This window comes from Neofelis nebulosa, chromosome 2 (genome assembly GCF_028018385.1).
Source record: "Neofelis nebulosa isolate mNeoNeb1 chromosome 2, mNeoNeb1.pri, whole genome shotgun sequence".
Taxonomy (NCBI): Eukaryota; Metazoa; Chordata; class Mammalia; order Carnivora; family Felidae; genus Neofelis; species Neofelis nebulosa.
In genome coordinates, this window is record NC_080783.1 from 28,846,336 (window position 1) to 28,870,222 (window position 23,887).

The window sequence follows — 23,887 nt, forward strand, 5'->3', positions numbered from 1 at the left end:
AACCCAGACAGTCTGGCTTTAGAGCTTTGCTCTTAACCACTGCGCTCCCCTGCCTGGTTATAGAGGGACCAGTGGGGAGAGACTCTGCATTGGAAGGAATGCAAAGTAATTATGATTTCTTCATTGTAGTTTTACCGTTCTGAAAGTACCATCGTAACCCAAACACTTCCCGCACCCCCACCCCCTCGCTGCCGACATCAGCCTATTGCCACTTTCATCCATGCCACAAGAATCAGGCCAACTAGCTTCTAAGATATCATGCTTCCTAGGCAAAGAGTAAGCTCCCTGAAACACTCTGCCAAACCACTCCCTTCTCTCTTTGCTTCACTGGCTCCTACTCTTTAGCTGAGCTGGGAAGGGTATATCATTAGCTCCGAGTTCGTCCTAACCGTTCTCCCCGCCATACCAACACCCCGGTCTGGTTTAGGCGCCTCTGGTTTTGTTTCCATCAAAGTGCCTATCACACACACTTACTTGTCATGATTTTAATTGTCTAGTTCCTTGCTGCACTATAATCTCTATGAGGGTAGAGATTACATCTGCCTTATTCATTGCAATATGCCTAGCATGATGTTTTTCACATTGGAGGGGTTCAGTAAAATTGTGTTGAATGAATAAAAGTGGTTTTTCTATAGAATACTATATCCATGCATCAAGGTGAGTTTTCTTATGGCGAAGCAAGTTCATCTAGCCTGAGATGGCAAAGATAATTTTCTTTTCATCTGCCTTTTAGCTTTTGGGTTTTCATGCTATCTTCGACTATGCCATAATGCTAGTTTCCAGTTGGTGTTTCTTTCTGACTCAGATTCAACTATCATTCAACTGCTATGTGATGCCTCACTAGGGTCTTTCACATAGGTGTACTAATTTAAGCTGAGATAACTTCCCTGAGTTTCAGTTTCCTCACCTATATATCCAAGATACCTGGTTTACTTGAACGAGATAAAACTGTAAATTTGAAGATGGAGTTTAGATTTAGAGCTTCCAATTCTAATTTTTTTTAATGTTTATTTTTGAGAGAGAGAGAAAGAGAGAGAGCTAGCAGGATAGGGGCAGAGAGAGAGGGAGACACAGAATCCGAAGCAGGCTCCAGGCTCTGAGCTGCCAGCACAGCACCTGATGCAGGGCTTGAACTCACCAACCCTGAGATCAGGGCCTGAGCCCAAGTTGGATGCTCAACCACTGAGCCACCCAGGTGCCCCTAGGGCTTCCAATTATAACTGTTGCTTTCTTTTTTTCATATATAATGTTGTCTTCCTAGTCCCATCTCTGGTCTGTGTCTACTAGGCCCTAGGTAGCACCCACATTATTGAGTGACAGCCGTATTCCATAATCTTATCATACGTACCTCCTCCACAAACCTTTTCTCCCCTCCCCTTGGTTCTGTTTTTTACATTTTATTCATTTCCTTTCCATTTCCACTCTGCTAGCTTCTCTCCCAGACAGTAGCACTCGGGGTTTATGAAAACATTGTCAAGCCTATCCTAATCTTATATACGCGTTGACGGCTTTAGTGACATTTGGTTATTTCTATTGTATGTTCTCATTACTTATATCTATTTCAGAGATATGAGAGAAGTTTGAGAGATTTGAACCAGGACACATACTATCTGGGCTCCTGATCAAACAAGATGATTAAACACACGCTTTGTGCTCTGTTCTTCCCTGACACTCCACAGGACCAGAATAAGAAAAGTATGAACCCTTGTGGTGTAAACAGAATAATGCCACCCCACCCCCAGACACTCATGTCTTTCTTTCTGAAACCTGTTGAATATAGTAGCTTACATGGCAAGAGAGATTTTGCAGATGTAATAAAGTTAAAAGATTTTGAGAAGGGGAAGATTAGTTTGGATTATATGGGTGTAATCACAAAGATCCTTATAAGGGCAAAAGGAAGGCGGGAGAGTTTGAGTCAGAGAGAGAGAAAAAAATTTAAAGAGGTTCTGTTTTGAAGATAGATGGTGAGGTCACAAGCCAAGGAATACGGAAACCTCTAGGAGACAGAAAAGGCAAAGAAACAGATCCTTCCCTATAGTGTTCAGAAGGAACGGAGCCCTGCCACCACCTTGATTTTAGCCCACTAAGACTGCTTTTAGACTTCAGACCTTCAGAACTGTAAGATAATACAGTTGCGTTTTGAGCCTTAAGTTTGCGGTGATTTGTTATATTGGCAATACTAAATTAATTCCGCTCCCTAAGGACAGAAAAGAACAAGAAAGGAAACCATAGGAGTTGAGAGAATCCACACATGTTTAGAAGATGGGATAGATGGAAGAAAAGTAACAGATGGAAGATGGATGAAGCTGACATCTGAGTGCCCGCGGTGGCGGGGGTGGGGGGGAGGGGGGATATCAATAAGAAGGAAGTAATTTGTCCTATAGAAATCCAGAAGGTCTCAGGGATTAGAGGTCATACCTAATACATCCCATTTACAGAGCCCAGGAAAAGAGTACAAAGGAAGGCCTACAGAACATTTGGCTAAATATTTTAAGTTATAAATCCAGCTAATAAACCACTATCTAAAGTATATTCTGTCCTATCTTGAGAAATGCAGAGAAGGGACCTCCATTTGGGGGCACACCAGTGAATTTAAAGAAATTGTTCAGCATGAAACAGAGGAACCAACACACTACTCAACCAACTAACCAACCAAACAGAAAACCTGCTACGTCTGATATATTGAGCTGAGAGTTAAAGTGATGGAGAGTTTTGAATGAGTGATATGTGCTTAAGACAACCACTAAGTGACAAGAACAATGCAATTATTAACTCCAGGAAAGACAAAAAGTTGGGAAGAGGAGGAAAATTAATTATAGCCTATTATACAGCTCAAAAAGAACTGGAATACAAGGCTCTAAAAATATAACCACTAATTATTAATCTAATTAAAGTTATGATATATAATGAAAGAGCATGTATGTAGTGGGCATGCAGAGAGGGAGAAAAATAAACCCTCATTTCCATAATGCAAAGTGAATAATGCCTAAAGCAGAAATACCAAGTTACCACAATTGAAATATGTGTAGGGGGCGCCGGGGTGGGTCAGTTGGTTGAGTGTCTTGACTCCTGATTTCAACTCAGGTCATGATCCCAGGGTTGTGTGTTTGAGCCCTGCATTGGGCTCCAGGCTGAGTGTGGAACCTGCTTAAGATTCTCTCTCTCCCTTTGCCCCTTTCCCCTGCTTGCACTCTGTCTCTCTCTCTAAAATTAAATGTGTGTGTGTGTGTGTGTGTGTGTGTGTGTGTGTAGAGATTGGAGGTCAATTTCAAAGAATTAGCTAAAAAAATTCACAGTGACTATCTCTAGGGAAGGGTAAATATTCAGTGAGAAGGCTGTGGACTATTCAAACTATGAACATGTATAGCTTTGATAAGGCTAGATTCTTTTTTTCTTTTTTAAGTATATTTATTTTGAGAGAGAGAGAGAGTGCTAGCAGGGGAGGGGCAGAGAGAAAGAAAATCCCAAGTAGGCTCCGCGTGTCAGTGCGAGCCCAAGCTGATGTGGGGCTCAATCTCACAAACCGTGAGATCATGACCTGAGCCGAAATCAAGAGTCGGATGCTTAACCAACTAAGCCACCCAGGCGCCCAATAAAACTAGATTCAAAAAAAAAGGGGTGGGGGTGGGGGTGGGGGGAAATAAAAGATGATCTTAAGGGGAAAAATTATCAAAGATGCTTTCCTGAATTTGAAAAACATGAGCATGAAGATTGAAAGAGATGCAAAAAGGTCATGTCTGAGCACATGACCATACAGTTTTTAAAAGTTTTAACATTTTTTATTTATTTTTGAGAGACAGAGTGAGACAGAGCGTGAGTGGGAGAGGGGCAGAGAGAGAGGGAGACACAGAATCCGAAGCAGGCTCCAGGCTCCGAGCAGTCAGCACAGAGCCCGATGTGGGGCATGAACCCACGAACTGTGAGATCATGACCGGAGCCGAAGTCGGACGCTTAACCGACTGAGCCACCCAGGCACCGCAACCATACAATTTTAGAATGCCCGTTTATAAAAACAAAAGAGATAGTAAAAGCCTCCGGGAGGGACTGAAGCTTCCTACAGAGGACTAGAAATGAAAATGGCACCGGCCTTCCCAACAGCGCCATCGGAAGCTCGAAGACAATGTATCAATGCTTTCCTAATCTTGAGGGAAAAGTGTTTCAAATACAGTATTCTGTTTTTAGACTTGTCAGGTTTTCACACTTTCTTAGGAAACTATTAGAAAATATGCATCATCCAAATGCAAACCAATAAAGAAGATCCGGGAAACAAGTGAGTATCTGTCAGCTTAGGTTATGAGACAGTCACAACCAACAGGAAAAGTCTCCAACAGAGTTGAACTTGTACTCACCCAATGTGTTCATCAGGTAGTTCTGTTGTCACCTTAGTGGGGCGGACGCTGATGGAGTCCTCTATCTGGGACATTATGGCTAGTCTTGCGGCAGACGGAAAAGAGAGAAAGAGGTAGTAGATCTTACACTTCCACCTTGGAGTGACACATGCCATTGGCCAAAGTTAGTCACATGGTCCCTTCTGAGTTTAACATGGCGGAGATGTACGGTCCTTCCATAGAGAGGAACGTCACAAGTCATGGCCTAGGCCATCAAGGGGGTAAGGAAGTATAATTCACCCCAGGGCAGGATTAGCAGATATTTTGAATGGTAATAAAATCTATCCGAAAGGAAACCCCTGCATTGGAGAGAGGCAAAGGGAATACCAGGACAGCATCCGTGAGAAGGAGGAAGAGAGCTTCAGGCAGAAGGTCAGGTTGGGGGAGGGGGGGGGTTGGAAACTGGCACTGGTAGCTTTGTGACAGGTTTGACAGCTAGATGCCGGCCTCTCTGGGTGGGCACGAGAAGACAGAGCGGCGAGGTAAGCAGTCTCTTCGAAAAATTGTAATGTTTCGAAAACTGTTTCTCGTGTGAAACTTTTCGAATACAAATTTAAATCACTTGTTAAGTGGATACATTACCTCAACTGGTCTTGTGTGTTTGTGCCTCTGATGTGCACGCATCCTGTGTTTGTGTTGTGTGGGATTGGGCGGTTCCTCTCAAACTGTAGTTGGGAATTTTTGTTAACCTGTCTGCCACAAGGTCAGAAAAGAAATTAAGAGTAAGCTATTATAAACGTTAATAGCAGGGCACCTGGGTGGCTCAGTCAGTTTGGGTGACTGACTCTTGATTTCAGCTGAGGTCGTGATCTCACAGTTTGTGGGATCGAGCCCTGTGACAGGCTCTGTGCCGACAGTGTGGAGCCTGGTTGGGATTCTCTCTCTCCCTCCCTCTCTCCCTGCCCCTCCCACTTTCCCTCTCTTTCTCTCTCTCAAAATACATAAATAAACTTAAAAAAATACTTTAACAGCAACTCAACAGAGTAGTGTATGTCTATTGAAATCAATAATGCAAAATGTGGAGGTTATGTCTTATATTCTTGGTTTTTAAATTTCTTCTAGTAAATCATTTCTACCCTCTTTTACAAACACCTGCATTGGATTGGATCAGAAAATTTGGTCCTTCACCACAGTGTTAGAAACACTGATTGAAGGGATAAAAGTAAAGCTCTAGGATGAAAATATTTAGAAATGCTGCCCTAGGACAATCAGCAAATGACCATGCTATACGTCTGACTGTCCTGCCCCCTCCGCATTATACTCAGAGAACTTTATGTAGAAAGAACAGAAGCATATTGAGGTCAGCTCTCCCTGTTCTTCTGTGACAACTTATTTGCGACAACCTCCTCCTCATCCATCTTGGCCCCTCAGTAAAGCACCTGGAAAGAACCCAAAGAAAACAGTTGTGTTTTCCAAGAAACCATGGGAAAACAGCATTAGCAGGCCCGAGGTGAAGACATTTGACTTTCTAAGGATAACAAGCTTACTTTATGCAGTCCTATCCAAATTCTGCATTTTTGTCTGCGCTGCTCTCATGTTAACAGTCAAATACCTTAGGTATTAGCAATAATAATATAAAAAGATGGGGATTCTCTTGCCTTTTTAACTAGTTCGTTAGGTTCTTGCTTCTTTCCTTCGGGCTTTATGCTCACGCTGCAGGTGCCTATTCACAGGAAACAAAGAAGACGTCCATACTAACTGTCTTTGGGAGCTTCCAAAGCTGATGCTTCCCTGTGATTAAGTAAAATACAATTTATCATAGGATGCACCTCAGAAATACCAGAGCACATTTCTTCTCCAGAATAGTGACATTTCTTTTCAATATATGAGCGAAAATGATGAAGTGGTCAGTAATTCTGTCGATTTTAACGCTGAAGTTCACATGTGTCTTGATAAAACACTTCTGGGCTCTGTCAGTTGTGGGTTAGTCATGAATGTTGTCTTGGTGACACTGGAAAACAACACAGCCGACTCATGTCCAAACAGGAATTGTTACTACCTACACTCAGGTAGAGGATATAGAGGTTTAAACCATGCCCCGAGGGGCATCGCATCTCTGCACAGTGAAAGGCTGTCAAAACCTGGTTAGCTTCTGAGAGAGGAGTCAGTGGGTCTCCTAAAACTAACCATATCGAGGTATTTGACCTTTGTGGTCTGGTACTTAGTGAGGGGCCCTCAAGTTTCTTTTTCTCACACAACACATTTCTACCAATAACATCCAAAGATGATACCGGGGGGGGGGAAGGGGTGCTGTCCATTTTCAAAAGCTCCTCCCACCCACGTTTGAAATCCCTCCCCCCCCTCCCCCCTTTTACAAGGAATTTAAAGAGTATTTTTATTTGAGTGTGTAACGATGATAGAGAAGGAGGGAATAAATCTTTTAACCCATACACATCTCCAGGCAGCAAATGAGAATAAGAACCCTTAAAAATTTCAGTGTCATGATTGCTAGTGTCCCTGTTCTGTGTAGACTTAGCAAGGAATCTGGTCTTGTCAGCTAAATTCTTATATTTCAGTATTTGACATACTTTTTTTTTTTTTTTAGGGACTTGTCAATGATGATTTAGTGTATGTTTCTGCACGCTGCATCAACCACATACTTTTTTTTTTTTTTTTAGGGACTTGTCAATGATGATTTAGTGTATGTTTCTGCATGCTGCTTCTTTCAGGAAATATCTTCTTGCCAACAGGACTTTGAGGAGGACACACGTGCACAAGCGGATTTTATATCATTAGGGTTGTGCATTTGCAGATCAGAAAAGCAACTTTGTTTCCTCCTAATCCATTGGTTGGAATGAATATCTTCACAGTTCTGAGATCCTCTTAAACTAGGAGGTCCCTTAGGGGCGCCTGAGTGACTCAGTTGGTTAAGCATCTGATTTCTGCTCAGGCCATGATCTCACAGTTTATGGGTTCGAGCCCCAAGTCGGGCTCTGTGCTGACAGCGTGAGCCTACTTTGGAGCCTCCATCCCCCCCTGCTCCTCCCCTGTGCGTGCTCTCTCTCTCAAAAATAAATTTAAAAATAATAATAAAATGAGAAGTCCCTTAGTAATCCATTCTCAAACTACAAATGAGGGTTATAAACAGCAGTGAAATGGAATTGAACTTGCTAGAATTTGGTGTGCTCACAGTCCTGGCGCTTGACAGGATGGCTTCTCATTCTAGGTTCATGGAGTTTTCCTATCTAGACTGATTTTCTTCCAGGATGGACAACACCCCCCTGCCTCCCAGTATAATTACCTTGTGTAGCTTCATCTAATGAATCTGCAGGTGTTATCATCTAATATGTTACTCTCTAACACCCTGTAAATGTTACTCATTTCTATTCTATGGCACAGTTGCTAAATCGTTTTTGTAACTGTGATTTTGAGATGAACCAGTAGAATGCTTTTCTATTTGTGTGTCAGAGTTTCTCATACTTCTTCCAGGAAGGCAGAACTGAATCATTTTCAGGACTTTTTTTTGTTTTGTTTTTAATTGAGCTATAGTTGACATACTATTAGTTTCGCTTTTATATGACCTACTCTGTCATTGTCAGTCCAAGATTAGACAGATAGCGCTTGCTCTTGTGGCCTTCGTGATGCAAAGTGTGAAAAGACTTATGATCAAAACACTCCTTAAGCGGCTTGCTGCAGCCCGGGAATGTTTACTGGAATTACCCATAGCACAGCATGAAGCCAAAGGAGCTTAAAAACACCCTCCCTTTCTTTCCATGAGGGCTTGTCCTAAGTTGTGGCTTCACTGTCAGAGCTTGCTGCACACATACAGGCAGAGCTCCTCTCTTGTGGTAGGAAGTGTATCACCCATTCAGGCAGTAATCTGCCCAACCAGATAGACTCTAAGTGCCTCCAGGCTGGGGACAGAATCTTACTCATTGCTCTCGTCCAGCACCTCCTTCTGTGCCTGGTTATTGACCTGAGCAGAGTGAACCAAACTCAACACCCGAAACACAGAACACAAGAGACTAGAATCAGAGAGCTGAGTGGAATAGAGAGGGAGGCATGGAAGATTTGTGCTAAAGATTGTGTTCTTAAAATTCTTAAAGGTGAGGATTTATTAAATAAGAGGCTGAGGATTTTTTCCAAGAAAAAAAAGGCCAAGTACGAAGACTGTTTGGGGCATACAGGAAACATGGTAGTTTTCTTCACAATTTCGAGCTTTCTCTACAAAGGGCGGGGTTGAGGATGGTAACTACATCCCTAGGTTGTTATAAGAACGAGAAGATCCATGGATCTCCCTTAGCGCTGGGTCCCTGACCCATTGGGAGTGATTAGTGTTAGATATTCTTACCACCATATTCATTGCATGCAGTTAAAGGGTAGTTTTGTGTCTCGAATTAAAAAACTGCCAATTAGGGGCGCCTGGGTGGCGCAGTCGGTTGGGCGTCCGACTTCAGCCAGGTCACGATCTCGCGGTCCGTGAGTTCGAGCCCCGCGTCAGGCTCTGGGCTGATGGCTCAGAGCCTGGAGCCTGTTTCCGATTCTGTGTCTCCCTCTCTCTCTGCCCCTCCCCCATTCATGCTATGTCTCTCTCTGTCCCAAAAATAAATAAAAAACGTTGAAAAAAAAAAAAATTTAAAAAACTGCCAATTAAACTGTTACATGATAATTTCTTACCGTCAAAATTATTTTCTACATGTCGAAAGATTTTAGACTTATATAGACAGATTTTAAAAACCATGTTCCATTCTCAGGCCACATATAAAGAGGAACTCTCTCGCATGTTCAGAGTCTAGTTCGTTGAAATCACTTTTTGACTCAGAGACGTTGATTTCCGTGTTTTTTTCTTGCAATGTTTTCTGTGATAGCAAGTGTTGGAAATGAGAAATGCAGCATTCCTAAAACGTCTCATCTGCCGAATCCCAGACTTTCTCACCAACCACTGGTACGGACCCTCCTTGCACTTGTTTTGTCTCTCCAGAAAGTCCAGAGGGCATTCTCAGGCGACAACCAAATTCACATTCTTTCCTGAATTGCTGCATGTCACATCCTAACCTGCTGCTTCCATGGTCTTCCCCATTGTAAGAGTCGCTCAGAACACAATCCCTGGAGTCACTTTTGGCTCTCCTCTGTTTGTTACACTCCTCCAGCCCCACCAAGACTCTAAATCCAGAACCTGGCTCCCATCTGTCTTCCTCCACTGCTGCTTCTCTAGCCTAAGGCATCATCATCTTTCACCTATAATCACCCCCAACAGGTTTTTCTGCTTTTGTCTTGGCCCTACTACAGCTCTGTTGTCAGCGCAGTGGCCTGAACAAATCTTGCAAGGCTAAGGCAGCTCTCCGTCCCTCCTCTACCTGAAACCCAGCAGTAGCTGCGGCTCTCACTCAGAGTGAAAGCCGAAGTCTTTGCAGTGTTCCCCTCCTCCCCTGGCCCTGCACAATGGATGCTCACCACTTCACCCTTCTCTTCCCCTCCTACTCCCTTCTGGGCACTTCCTCCAGACTCACTAGCCTCCTGGCTGTTTCTTAATCTCACCAGACATGCTCCTGCCTAAGCGTCTTTGCCCTATCTCTTCCCTCTTCCAGAAAACCGCCTCCAGGATCTGCAGACTTAACTCCCTCACCTCCTTCGGGTCTTTGCTCGTGTGCTCACTGAAGCAAGCCTCCCTTGACCACGTGAATTAATACTGCAGTCCGGGCCACCCCACCCTCTTTAACACACTCCACATTTTCTTTTTCCACAGCACTTAGCAGTGTAACATGCTATAAAATGGACTCATTGATTATGGTTGGTTGCTTGCTAGATTTCTCACAAGGGCAGGCATCTTTGATTTGTTCACTATGGTTCCCAAGTGCCCAGAACGGTGCCTCAGAGGCATCCATTGAATACTTGTTGAATTGTACTGAACTCTGATAAATCCGCTGACTGAGACCACCACAAGGTGCAGTGGAAATATATGGAAAATGGCCTGCACTGAGCAGGTTAGGAAAGACTTTGTGAAGGAGCTAATGTCTCAGCTGGACTTGTTTCTGGATAAACAGAGTGAGGAGACCCAAGGAACCATGGGAAGCAATGAGATCACAGATGCAAAGTAGTCCCTTGGGTGTTGTTTCAGGTGGAAATTTAGATCGGACTCAACTTATATTACCGTTCTGAGTAAGGAAGTCAAGCCCCACTGGGAAAACCCTTTGTAAACAAATGTGTCAATAAAGCTTAGGTCTGTCTGGCTGTACCTCATTATCACAGTCAGCACTGGTAACATTTCATGGTCAAACTGCATTGGCCAGGAATTTCAATCTGACTAGCCCCAATCTTCGTTTTGGTCAGTAGAGTGGCCGGTAATGAAATGATAAGGTTCTGCTAGCCAAAGTAGCAGTTAAGGAAGTTTGTAATGAATATCTTTAGAAAGAAATGCAATGGCACAGAGCTTTTTCTCATTTGAGGTGTTCTTTCTGTGCACACCAGGGTTGCCTCAGAGATAGAGTCCTAGCTATTCAGTACTTGGGACACAAATCCACTCTCAAATCAGCTTTGTAACTTACAGTGTATGATTTATGTGTTCTTGACAATCTGTGCCATCTGGTGGCTTCATATTAAATAATATTCTTGATAATTAGACATCAAGCTCAGTTGTTTCTAGCTGTTGGAGGAGTGTATGTGCTGTCAGCATGTAAATATAACACATTTTAGAATTGTACATTCTTTACAATGCTTAGCTGCGCCCTTGGAATTACAGTAGGCAGATCCAAAGCCCTTTCTGCCTTCCCAGTTTTGACTCTTTTCATAGAATTACCTAAGCTCGGTCCCTGGATGACATACATTAATCAATGTGCATTATTTAAATGACTACATCAAATAAATTTTGATCCAGAAGAAACATATGGCTTAAGCCTCAAGGTGCCGGGGAAACCAAACTTAGTGTACTTTTTTTTTTTTTTTTAAGTTTTATTGGGGGGGGGGCAGAGAGAGAGGGAGGGAACGGAGAATCAGAAGTGGGCTCTGCGCTAACAGCAGCGAGCCCAATGCAGGGCTCGAACTCATGAACTGCGAGATCATGACCTGAACCGAAGTTGGACACTCAACCAACTGAGCCACCGAGGTGCCCCTAAACTTAGTGCACTCTTGTGTCTATAAGATAGGACTCATCATAGTACCTATTTAAGCTTTTATGAGAATCAGTATGCCTAACAGGAGTTAATATATGGAAGTCTTTGTTTTTATTAGTAGATTTAATTTTTTAGAACAGTTTTAGATCCACAAAAAAAGGAAACAATATGGAATATATATACCTATATATCCTCCCCTCACCCTGCCTCAAGCTCAGTTTCTCCTTATTAACATTCTGCAGTAGTAGGTATATTTGTTAACAATCAATGAACCCATATTGATACGTTATTATTAACCAAAGTCTGTAGTTTATTTGGATTTCCTTAGTTTTTAGGTAATATCATTTTCGGTGTTAGGACCCAGCCAGGAAACTCTATTGCACCCAGTAGTTGTGTCTCCTTAGGTTCCTTTAGCAGTGACAATTTCTCTGACTTTCATGTTTTTGATGACCTTGGCAGTTTTGAGGGATACCGGTCAGGTATACTGTAAAATGCCCCTCTCGTGAAATTTGTCTTTGGCACCTTTGAAGGCTTAAAAAAGTGTTGGTTATTAGTATTATTACTTCATATTCAGATTAAAATGTGGAGCAGAGGTGGGATGTTGAGGGGGAGGTAGTTTTGGTGGACGGTCAGTGTTTAAAAGAAAGATTTATTTTGAGGCTTGGTCATTTTATCAGTGCTGTAAAACTGGACAGATCTGGTTTGCCTACATCCACCCTTCCATCTGTCCATTCGATTCAGTAAATATTCACCAAATCTATTGTAAGGGTAGACGTGTGTTAGATGTTGAGGACTGGATGACAAGGAAAACAAAACTCTCCTCATGGAGTTTCTGGTTAAATAGGGAGATAGTTATAAGCAACTAAAGGAATAATCTGAAAGATAGCCTGTGACAAGCAAGGAGAATAAGACATTTGTATATTAAAGAATAGCTCAGTAGGGGAGAGGAAGGAGGACGACTTTATTAGGCTACTTTATTAGGATGGTGTATTAGTTAGAGTCAGAGCTGACTAGGAGGAACAGAAAACAAAAAACGGAGGCTTAAGCAAAATGGGAACTTCTTGGTCATGTTCAGGAGGTCAAGGAGGTGGTCCAGAGCCAATGTGGCAGCTCCATAGCATCAGGACTCTCTCTCCTTCCCTCTTGTTGTTCTGCTGTGCATGGCTTCATTCCCAAGGATCATCTCATGGTCTAAGACTGGGGCTCCGGCCATCACATCTGAATTCCAGCCAGCATGAAGGTGAACGACACAGACAAGGGGACAGCCATTTTCCCATTTTTGCTTACTTCTTGCTGACCTAAACTTAGCTGTGGCCTTACCTGGCCATTTTACCTAGTCTTTATCCAGGTGGCCAGATATTCCAGTTAAACATCAGAAGTGTGTTTACTACAGGGGCGCCTGGGTGGCTCAGCCAAGCGTCCGTCTTCAGCTCAGGTCATGATTTCAGGGTTTGTGGGTTCGAGCCCCCCATTGGCCTCTGTGCTGACAGCTCAGAGCCTGGAGCCCGCTTCAGATTCTGTCTCCCTCTCTTTCTGCCCCTCCCCCACTCATGCTTTGTCTCTCACTTTCTCTCTCTCTCAAAAATAAACAAGTATTAAAACAAAACAAAACAAAAAACCCAAAGAAGTGTTATTGCTATGGAACAGCAGTTGTAAATGCATCAGAATCACCTGCAAGGCTTGTTGAAACACAAGTTTCGCATTCAGTAAGAGGCAAGAAATTGCATTTGTAGCAAGTTCCTAGGTGTTGCTGCTAATGCTGGTCCAGGACCACCCTTTGAGAACCACTCCCCTAGAAGATGGAGAGCGTGAGTGTTTGGGGAGCGGTCTCTGATTTGGAGCGTAACTTGGACTTTGATCCTTCACGTGTTTGTACTGAGACAGATTATGCTTTCTGAGGTCAAATGTCTTTAATGTGTCAAGTCTGGATAGCTATGCATAATTTAGTCATTTTTGTAAGAGCTTGGTGTTTTGGTTGTCTACTGCTATGGAACAAACTACCCCCAAACAAACTGAATTAATCCGCTTGTGATTTTGGAGTCTGCAATTTGAGCAGGACTCATGGAGAAGACTTGCCTCTCTTCTCCATATGTGGGCCGGTTGTGACTAGGGCTGGAGGGTGCAGTACGGCTCCACTCACACAGCTGGGGCTGGGCGCCTTGGTGCTTCTCCAGGAGACTCTTTCTAGTAGTATAGGCTGAATGGCCTTACCTGGAGGCTTGGGGCTCCAAGAGGATGAGATGGAGATTCTAAGGCTTCTTAAGTCCTGAGCCTAGAAATCACACTGAGTCAGTCCCTCCTGCCAGATTCTGTCGGTCAGAGCGAGTCACAAAGCCAGCCCAGATTCAAGGGGAGAGAAGAAGTAGACTCCAACTCCTGCTGGGAACAAAGAGTGGCAAAGTCACCTCAAAAAAGAGCATGCGGTTGAGAGGGATTATTGTAACTGTCTGGCAATAGTCTGACATAATCGGGAATGAGGATGTCCATTTTATAATCGGAATCCCTTATACTTGTAACTATGAACATAGACCATTCATTGTATTTTATCCTTACCAGGACCAGGCACTTCCAAAATTTTTTGGTGCACCGCTAGAAAAGAAGTGTGGCAAGATCAACACGAGGTAAAGAAATACTCTTTGTGGAGATGTGTTTAGAAACACACACACACACACACACACACACACACACACAATGTATGGTATCATATTACAATCAGGATAGCAATTACTTTTTACAATCAGGATTGTAGAAAGTCTTGTTGGTTATTGTAAAAAGTTTTCCCACGCCTTTATAGATATAAAAGTTCAAACACGAGGAGAACGCGATTTGGAAATAAATTCATAAGTATTTTCCTGTTGGCCTTCTTTAGGCACGTGGCTATTTTGATTGAAAGTTGTGATCTCAAGTTTTGAAAGTCAGCATTTAAAAAGTAATGTTCTCATACCCGTTCACTGTGAATTAATGCTCTAAAAGAGGTCAAGTTTACAGTATATTTTTATTTGTCGTATGATACAGGCTAAGGGTAAGAGCCTCTCCTCCCACCCCTAATGAAATCTCTACAGGTGCTTGAAATTTTATCGGGAGTGACTGTGTGTTCAAGCACTGCTCATCTTTGCCGGATTCTTACGTAGCAAATACTTCTGGGAAGGGAACGGTGGACGTAAGTGGCACTGGATTATGAATCATTTAGAGGAACAGTCTTCTCAGAGAATCCTGAGAGTCCTGGATGCCTTTGGAAGAAGGGGTTGCTGAAGGCAGGCGCTTGGCAGGATGGGGTGGGAGGGTGAAGAAGGCTAAGATAGAGTTACCAAGCCCCAATTTCTCTGCCTCGAACAGACTGCTGCCTAGGTGGCATGCATTAGGCTTAGGTGATGTTAAAATAACCAATTCCATACTGGCTTTTTTATTGTGGAGAGAACATTTTGTTCCTATCATATGATATCATACATTCTGTGTGTGTGTGTGTGTGTGTGTGTGTGTGTGTGTGTGTGTTTCTAAACACATTTCCACAGAGTATTTCTTTTTTTTTTTTTTTTAAATTTTTTAACGTTTTATTTATTTTTGAGACAGGGAGAGACAGAGCATGAACGGGGGAGGGTCAGAGAGAGAGGGAGACACAGAATCTGAAACAGGCTCCAGGTTCTGAGCTGTCAGCACAGAGCCCGACGCGGGGCTCGAACTCACGGACAGTGAGATCATGACCTGAGCCGAAGTCGGACCCTTAACCGACTGAGCCACCCAGGCACCCCAAGAGTATTTCTTTACCTCTAAAATAACTCCAGCCTCCTGCTTTGAGGTCTTTCTCTTATAAGAACTTTCAGCTTTTGTGATTTTCCTTTGGCATGGAGTACCTCTTCCAGCCCTTCCTTCTCACCCTATTTTCCAAGGGCCAGCAGACAGTGCTGGCGTGCTCCTGGGCCTGTAAGGTTGCTGGCCCACTGTGGGAAAATTCCAGCTCGGGCGGGGACCATGCTGGTTGTTCACCAGGTGTTGAACGGACCGCAGAGCGGAGCTGCCCCACAGCCTGTGTTTTCCTCGTTTGAATAGCAAGCTTATTTCTGTCTTTGATTTTCTGAAGGGCACTTGGTCTCTCCTTTTCATGTGTGCCTTGGCCTGGGGAAAACTAATCCAACTCCAAAGCCCTGAAGAGTTACATATGAGGGAGCTGCCTTTGTTCAGGGAGCTAACACAGTGTGATTTTATTATTCCCGCAGAAAGCCAGGGCCTGCTTGGCGGTTCAGATGAAAAGCTCTGTGACTAACAGGATTCTTTCTTCGTTTCTTTCTTTTTTTGGGTTACATTTCTCCCATTAGCTGCCAGGTTGTTTCACAACATTTCTCCAGGCTGAAGTGATTTATCATGCAGGGGGAAAGAGAAGTGGGGACTGTCTGCTCTCCCTTTACCTCCTGCCAGCAGGGCTCCTGCTCCTGCAGGCGGGACAGGCCAACAGCCGTTACTTAGGTGGGGTGAGGCGAGAAAAAGGAAAGTTGACTCACAGCGGTTACCGATCTGGAGAAGGCCCGGGATATGGGGCAGTGAGCCAGTTGGGGTGCAGTCTGCCTCCTGGTTCTCCCTCCTGGAGCCAAAGGCTGTTGGAAGACAAAGCTTTGTTTTGCAGCCAAAGTCAAGATGGAGGTCCTTCTGCTGTGGTCCTGGGGATCTACTCCATACGGATTTTACAGTGCGCCAGAGGCTGCTGACCTGGAACCGGAGTGGCCAGGCATTCTGTCTCTTTTAAGCCTCCGTTGCAGGCTTCCTCCCCGACCCCCTAAACTGCTTGGCGGGATCCCAGGGGATACCCACAGGCTGTTGAAGGCTTCTCTTGTTGCAGTGTCCTGTCTTGCTCTCCTCAGTCACTCTTTTCTTCCCAACCGCTTCACGGAGACGAACATGTGTTTTTGAAAATAAGTGGCAGTCGGGCAAATCCAGTTAGTAGCTTAGTGTCATGACAATAGCTGAAGAGCCAGGTGATAAAAGCCTCTCTAGTCTTGACAGCTTGCAGAGGTCCACCTGAAGACCAGGTGAGCCTTGAGCAAGGAATGAATTGGAGGAAGGCGCTAATTTGCTAACAAGGTGGCCCAACCAGATGTCAACCAGTGCAGAACAAATGTAAATACGGTCCATACCCCCCCCCCCCCCCCATCCCGCTTGGGGAAATCTGTGCTGATGAGTCCTCCAGCCTTCAGCCTCTGTGGGTGAGCTCCATCTAACCCCTAGAAGCACCGCAGTTTCTGAGTTTCTGAGCCGGTCCTGATGAGTAGAGAGTGTACCAGTGTTCTATAAAGGTGTAACCAGAAAAGAGAGACCATGCTGAGCAGTTGAAACAGAGGGAATTTAATGCAGGTAACTGTTTATACAGGAGGGAGAGGTGGAGAGCTGAGAACCCAAAGAACAGTAACAGCTGAAAGCCACAGTTACTTCTAAACTGGAGGCCAACAGGGGGGAGATGCTTGTTTACTAAAGCGGGGGAGGCATGAGGGTCGTGTGGTGGAAAACTACCTTGGGTCTGTCTGGTGAAAGCCGGAGCCAGAGAGGAGATGCCAGAGACACTGCCTTCGGCAGAGAGAGAGAGAGAGAGGGGGCAAAATACCCCGGGAAACACAGCTCACAAGGGTCAGTCTCCTGGGATCCAGCACAGAGCCAGAGATAAGGGCTGACCCAGACAAGGAGGCTGTGTGTGTAGGTGTGGGGGGGTGGGGGGAGAGGGGGGTAGGGAGACATCACGAGAGAGAGCGCTCCCACTCAGAATTGAGTCTTCCTGGGAGCAAAGCTTGTGTGTGCAGTACCAGAAATGACTCCTGGCTGCCATGAAATGTACCACTCCTGTCAGCGGCTAGTACGGGAGAGCGTAGTGGTCAAGAGAATTACTGTATATAGTTCTTGCTAGGAATGTGGGTCACATGGATGTATGCATTTATTCAAAAAGCACTGAACTATAATATTTAATCTATACCTCAATAAAACATAAAAGTATACACACATAAAGAACATCAGGCTCTGGAATCCCACTGTCTGTTTGCGAATAGCTGGCTCCAGACTGAATTGTGTCTCCTCCTTCCACCCCCCAAGTTCATATGCTGAAGCCTTAGCTCCCAATGTGACTGTACTTGGAGATAGGGCCTTTAAGAAGGTCACTAAGGTTAAATGAGTTTATAAGGGTGGGCCCCTAATCTGATAGGATGGCTGTCCTTATAAGAAGAGAGAGAGAGAGAGAGGTGCCTGGGTGGCTCAGTCGGTTAAGCGTCTGACTTCAGCTCAGGTCATGATCTCATGGTTCGTGAGTTTGAGCCCCGCATCAGGCTCTGTGTTGACAGCCTGGAGCCTGCTTCAGATTCTGTGTCTCCCTCTCTCTCCACCCCTCTGCTTGCCCTCTGTGTGTGTGCGTCTCTCTCTCTCAAAAATAAATGAACATTAAAAGAATTTTTTTAGTAAAAAAAAAAAAAAGAAGAGAAAGAGAAGCCAGTGATCTTTCTCTTCCCCACATGAAAGAAAGGCTGTACGAGGGCGACAAGAAGGCAGCCGTCCGCAAGTCAGGAAGAGAGGCTTCACCAGAGAACAACTCTGCCAAGCACGGCCATCTTGCTCTTTGAGCCTCCAGAATGCCGAGGAAATGAATTTTTGTTCTGAAACCACCCAGGCCGTGGTGCTGTGCTGCAGCAGCCTGAGCCGACTAATATACTGGGCTGTGCGATTTTGAGCAAATCACACATCTGTCTACCTTAGTTTCTTCCTCTGAAAAATGGAGATAATAAAAATTCCCCCCTCACGGGGTTTTTGGGAGAATTAAGTAAAATACGAGCACTTGCCATCCAGTAAGTAAGCACCTATCACTCTTGCTGTCCAGAACCTTGACCTTCTGCCTCGGTATCCTTGCCTGGAATTCTGGGTCCCACCTATCATCAGGTGCTGTCTCCAGCCCCTTAGCCTCACACAAGATCTTGCTGCTCTCCCCGTGTCCTCCTCCTGGCCTCCTCCAGCGAACATTTGGGGTCCAGCCGGCATTGCTCAGAACTGTCACCTGCCTTTCTTTTAGCTGTCTGTGCTCCACTTGGTGACACCATCTCCGCCCCGAGAGTGTCATGTCCTTACAATTACGCACTTTGGTCCATTTACCTAGTGGCTTGTGGCTGAGCCAGCCGTATCAGTTTCCCATGACCCCTTCCTTTCTGGTCCGGGTTCCATCCCACCAGCCTGGGTGCTTAGGTTGGCCCAGCATACTGCTCACCTCCTTGAGTGATGCAGGCTACTTGTGCAGACGCACGGGGCTGTGGCAGTTCTAGATTTTTCTGTCTAGAAATGCACTGGGCTGGAGAGGGGTGAGTGGATGAGCTTGCTTTTATTTGTATAGCAAACATGCTGTTTTGTTTGTTTGTTTGTTTGTTTGTTTGTTTGTTTAAAACTTACACTGTGGGGGCGCCTGGGTGGCTCAGTCGGTTAGGCGTCCGACTTCAGCTCAGGTCACCATCTCGCGGTCCGTGAGTTTGAGCCCTGCATCGGGCTCTGGGATGAAGGCTCAGAGCCTGGAGCCTGCTTGTGATTCTGTGTCTCCCTGTCTCTCTGCCCCTCTCCCGTTCATGCTCTGTCTCACTCTGTCTCAAAAATAAATAAAAATGTTTAAAAAAATTAAAAAAAAAACTTACGCTGTGGCCTTACTAGGGTTGGCTTTTGGGGAAATGGAAACTAGGTTTGTGTGGGGGGGGTTGGGGGCCGTAGTCAGAGGCAGATTGGATACAACTTCCCAGCCTCAGTCCCTTACTGGGCACGTTGTTGCTAGTTTTACATGGTCTGGGAATCTGTGGTTGGCTGTCTGAGGTTTGCTGGGTTGTTTGTAAAGCAGGGAATCTCAAGTTTGTAATGAATCGTGTCTATTAGTTTCCAGTTACCGCATATCTCAAATTTAATGGCACAAAGCAACACACACTTATTAGCTCAGGGTTTCTGAAGTTTTTAGCCTCTTAAAATTACATAAATGGTACAAGCTGGTAAGAACAAGTTTAAACATCGAGAAGATTATAAAGTAAACATGATGCGTGTGTCCTGAACCTACTCTGTTCCAACTCTCCCAGAGAAATGCTGACCCAGTCTTACTAGTTACTGTCAGTACATCTATCCGCATTTTTTTGCATGCTTAGAGGAACATACGGTCACACACTACACTCCCTCTTTTTTTTTTTTTTTTTTTTAACAAGGATGCGCTCATACTTCACTTAGGTGGGACTTCTGTTTGCAAGTGATAGAAACTCTACCTCGACCATTTGGGGCAAAAAGAGGAACTCACTGGCAGAAGAATTTAAACCACAGGACTCAGTCTCTTGGCCTTTTGTCTCTGCTTCTCTCAGACCAGCATTCTCCACAAGCTGGAACTCTGGTCACGAGAAGCTGCCTGGCTCCCCACTCCAGGCTTCCCATGCAGAGGGCTTATCCCTCACCTTCAGCTAAATAAAGCATTCCCAAGAAGGATGTTGATCGGTCATGAGTATCATTTAAGGTGTTTTTGGGAGGAACCTGGGTGGCTCAGTCGGTTAAGCATCTGACTTTGGCTCAGGTCATGATCTCTCAGTTTGTGAGTTCCAGCCCAGCGTCGGGCTCTGTGCTGACAGCTCAGAGCCTGGAGCCTGCTTCGGATTCTGTGTCTCCCCCTCTCTCTGCCCCTCGCATGCTCATGCTCTGTCTCTGTCTCTCAATAATAAATAAATGTTAAAAAAAAAAACATTAAAGTACTTTTGGCTGCAAATAACAGAAACCCCAAGAGCGAGTGACTTAATAGGGGTTTATTCTTTTCATGGAACAAGATGTCTAGAGGTACACGGTTGTTCTTGTAGCCCAGTGATGCCATAGATCTGGGTCAGTTTCTTGGCAATTCTCTTTGTCTTCCCCTCGGGGTTGCAAGGTGGGTACAGCAGCTGTAAACATCATGTTCTCATTTGACAGTGTCTTTTTTTTTTTTTAAGTTTATTTATTTGGAGAGAGACTGAGACAGTGTGAGTCAGAGAGGGGCAGAGAGAGAGAGAGACAGCGAATCCCAAGCGGGCTCCGCGCTGTTAGCACGGAGCCTGATGTGGGGCTCGAACTCATGAAACCGAGAGATCATGAGCTGAGCCAAAACCAAGAGTCGAACTTAATTTAACTTAACTGACTGAGCCACCCAGGCAGCCCAGCTTCTCTCAAAAGCAAAACCTGAGACAAAGGCTTTTGTGATGGCAGGGAGATGATGGCAGGGAGCAGGGGTAAGGACTGAGGGAGTGAATCGGGGAAAGAGGGACAGCCAACAGAAGGATGCATTACTGACCTGCTGGCACCTCCCGAGGGGCTTATGAACTACATCTCAGGACTGTCTGCTGGGGGACAAAGAGGGAAACATTTTTCTATCCACAAGCTCCCTCCTCCCCTAACAAAACAATATGACAATAAATATATTTTCCAGTCAGCATATGTGTATGTGGTATACACAGTCCATAGCCACATCATCATACAGATGAACCACACTTACGTATTCTATTAATGGATATTTACACTGGTTTTATATCAAGTTGTCATAAACATTGAAAGGGGCTCCCCCCCGCCCTGCTCTGGTCCCAGAACCAAGGAACTTTCATCCCATTTCAGGACTTTGGCACATTGAAAAAATACAGCAATATTTCATCTTGCCAAAATATAACTAATTCACACTAACCTATTCAGAGCAAAAATAGAAAAGAGGTAAAAATAGCTTCTAAGTAGCCAAATAGGTGTCAAAGAGTCACAAATTCCAGCTGGAATGGGCAGTCGTGTGTGCGATGTCACTCCAGCTTGGGCTGAAATCTCACGTACTTGTAAGAGACAGCTTTGTTAGCCTGTCCAATCTCACTTTGCTTACAGTTCTAACTAGCTTGGTATCCTAGTCACTATTTCCACAAATGACAAGGGGAAGGAAGTCACTCAAGGAAGCCACACTGCCAGCTCAAACCAGAAGGGGGACCACAGACGGCAACAAAAACAACACAGCAGAAACAACCCAAAACCTTTTTTTTAAAATGTCCCAAACATGCAAAAGAATACTGGTATTTTACCGACTCTGTGGAACAGGAAGAGAACGGAGGTTCACAGCCAGAAAGAATTGTCGCAATCACGTTTGGAGTGCTCTTTCCAAGGCGTGGAGATGAAGGATTTGTTTTTTGCTGTTGTATCTTTTCACGCAGTATTGATTCAGTACCATTGTTCTTGTTGCACAATATTTTGGAGAGATTTCCCAATATGTAGGTTTCGGATGATGAAAACGTTGATTCTAAAATCTCTGGGGAACATCACTGTCCAAACAACTGGTTTCCATGGAGTTTTAGCCGAGAAGTTTCATCCAGCAAATTGGTTGGGTAACCACAGAGAATGATTTCTCTGCCTCTCTGCACGAGGGGGTGATGCTGACCAGACTTCCCCTGTAAACCAGGGCAGTGGTGCTCCATTTCGTGAGTACGCGGGGACAGTCACCGGCCATCCTTGCACAGTGATGGGTTAAGGCAGGTAAGCAAGTATTGAGACTTTTATCCATCCTCCTAGAAAATTTCCAGAAATGCTAGAGGTGAGCTGGAATGGAGGGGGCAAGAAAATAATCTGTCTCCAGGGAGAAAGGAATTTGGGAACTTTTTCTGCGAAAGTTCTATATATAACAAAATGTCGCTCATTTCTTGCTCCGTTTGTCTAATTAGGAAATGGTTATATCCCAGCTGCGGCGTCAGTTAACCAGGATATTAGTGGCTTCGTGAGTGTGTGTGCATGTGTGTGCTCCCAGTGCTCCCTTGAAATTTAGTTAGTAGCATTGACTAGAGAATTTTTTTTGCTTTGTTCCAGAATCTTGTTACTTATTATTGTTATTAATGTTACCACTCCATTTTGGCCATTCACTTCTTGCCCAGTATTTCTTCCTCTGTTCTTCCTGGGTGTTTTGTTTTGTTTTACATGTTGTGGTAGACCAAATAAGGGCCCCCTACAAAGGTATTCCTGCCCAGACATGGTGTGTATGTTTTACTACATGGCAAGAGGAATGGAGGCTGCAGATGGAATTAAACTTGGTCATCAGCTGGCCTTAAAATAATGAGATTATGCTGGATTATCTGGTGGGCCAATGTAATCATGGGATTCCTTTACAGGGCAAGGCAGAGGCAAAAAAACAAAACAAAACAAAACAAAACAAAACAAAACAAAACACACACACACAAAACAAAACAAAACTCAGAAACAGGGAAATGGCACTGTGAGGAAGGCCTCCCACGGATGACTTTGAAGATGGAAGGGAGCCACAAGCTAAGGCATGTGCAGCCTCTGGAAGTGGAAAAGGGGAGAAAAATAGATTCTTTTCTAGAGTCTCCAGAAAGAAATGTAGCCTTGCTGACACCTTGGTTAGTCCAGGGAGACCCATTTCGAACTTCTGACCTCTCGAACTCTGAGATAATCAATTTCCGTTCTCTTAAGCCACCGAGTTTGTGATAATTTATTCCGGCATGTGTTTATAAATTACATTTAAGACATATTTATGAAGTGTTTGCTGTGTGCTCAACATTGTGCTTGGGGAGAAGATACAAAAGTAACGGAAATGTTGTCACACCTTCTCACAAGTGATTGGTATTTCAGAGGATGAAATAAAGTTTATTTCTGTTCTACACACTATTAGCTATCATTATGTAATGCTCATAGTTGCATAGGCAACGTGATTGATCTAATCATCCATGTTTCTTGGTGCCTTTTCTGTGCCAGGCACTGTGTGTGCAATAAGGGAGATACAGTGCTGAACAGATACAGTTACTTAATATGACCAGGAAGAATTGTTCATTTCTACTACAACCCAGTCTGCTCCTCCTGCAATCTTTTCCTAATCTCCCAGTTCCTCAAACTCCAGATCTACAAAATCATTGGAGCAGAGGTTTTCAACCGGTGGTGTATGTGATTGCTGTGGTGGACGTGAAGGGGCAGGTGAAAATACAATGCCTAGCCCTGCCCCTGGAGATTCGGACCCAGTAGTCTGAAGAACCATTGGGCTATAGGTTTTTTGGTAAAAGCTCCCAATGGAATTATTTACCTTGTTTTAGAGAGTGAGATAAATAGAGCACTAATGGGCTACAAAAGAAATTACATGTTAAATATTTTTTTAAATGCTTATTTATTTTTGAGAGAGAAACAGAGAGAGAGAGAGAGCAGGAGAGGGACAGAGAGAGAGGGAGACAAAGGATCCAAAGCAGGCTCTGCACCAACAGCAGAGAGCCTGACGTGGGGCCTGAACTCATGAATTGTGAGCCAAAGTCGGGCGCTTAACCAACTGAGCCACCCCGGCACCCCTTGTCTTTTATTATCATATAGGTGGTATCATGTCATTTAATTACAATGTAATATGATTATAAATTAACAACAAGAGAGTCACTCAAAATCTATACATTTGGGAATTAAAGCACATTCCTAAGTAATTCAGTTTTTGGATAAAAG

At 44.3% G+C, this 23,887-nt stretch overlaps 1 long non-coding RNA gene across 4 annotated transcripts in view; it reads left to right on the forward strand.

Moving 5' to 3' along the window:
• The window catches only part of LOC131499430 (uncharacterized), a 76,453-nt gene that overhangs the window by 8,733 nt on the left and 43,833 nt on the right, over positions 1-23,887 (forward strand). For 2 of the 4 annotated variants that reach the window (XR_009255870.1, XR_009255869.1), the window contains exon 1: positions 19,640-21,934. The exons of the other annotated variants lie outside the window; for them this stretch is intronic. This is a non-coding gene — a long non-coding RNA (uncharacterized LOC131499430). Of the gene's footprint in view, positions 1-19,639; positions 21,935-23,887 lie in introns of those variants that run through there. 4 annotated transcript variants of the gene reach the window in all.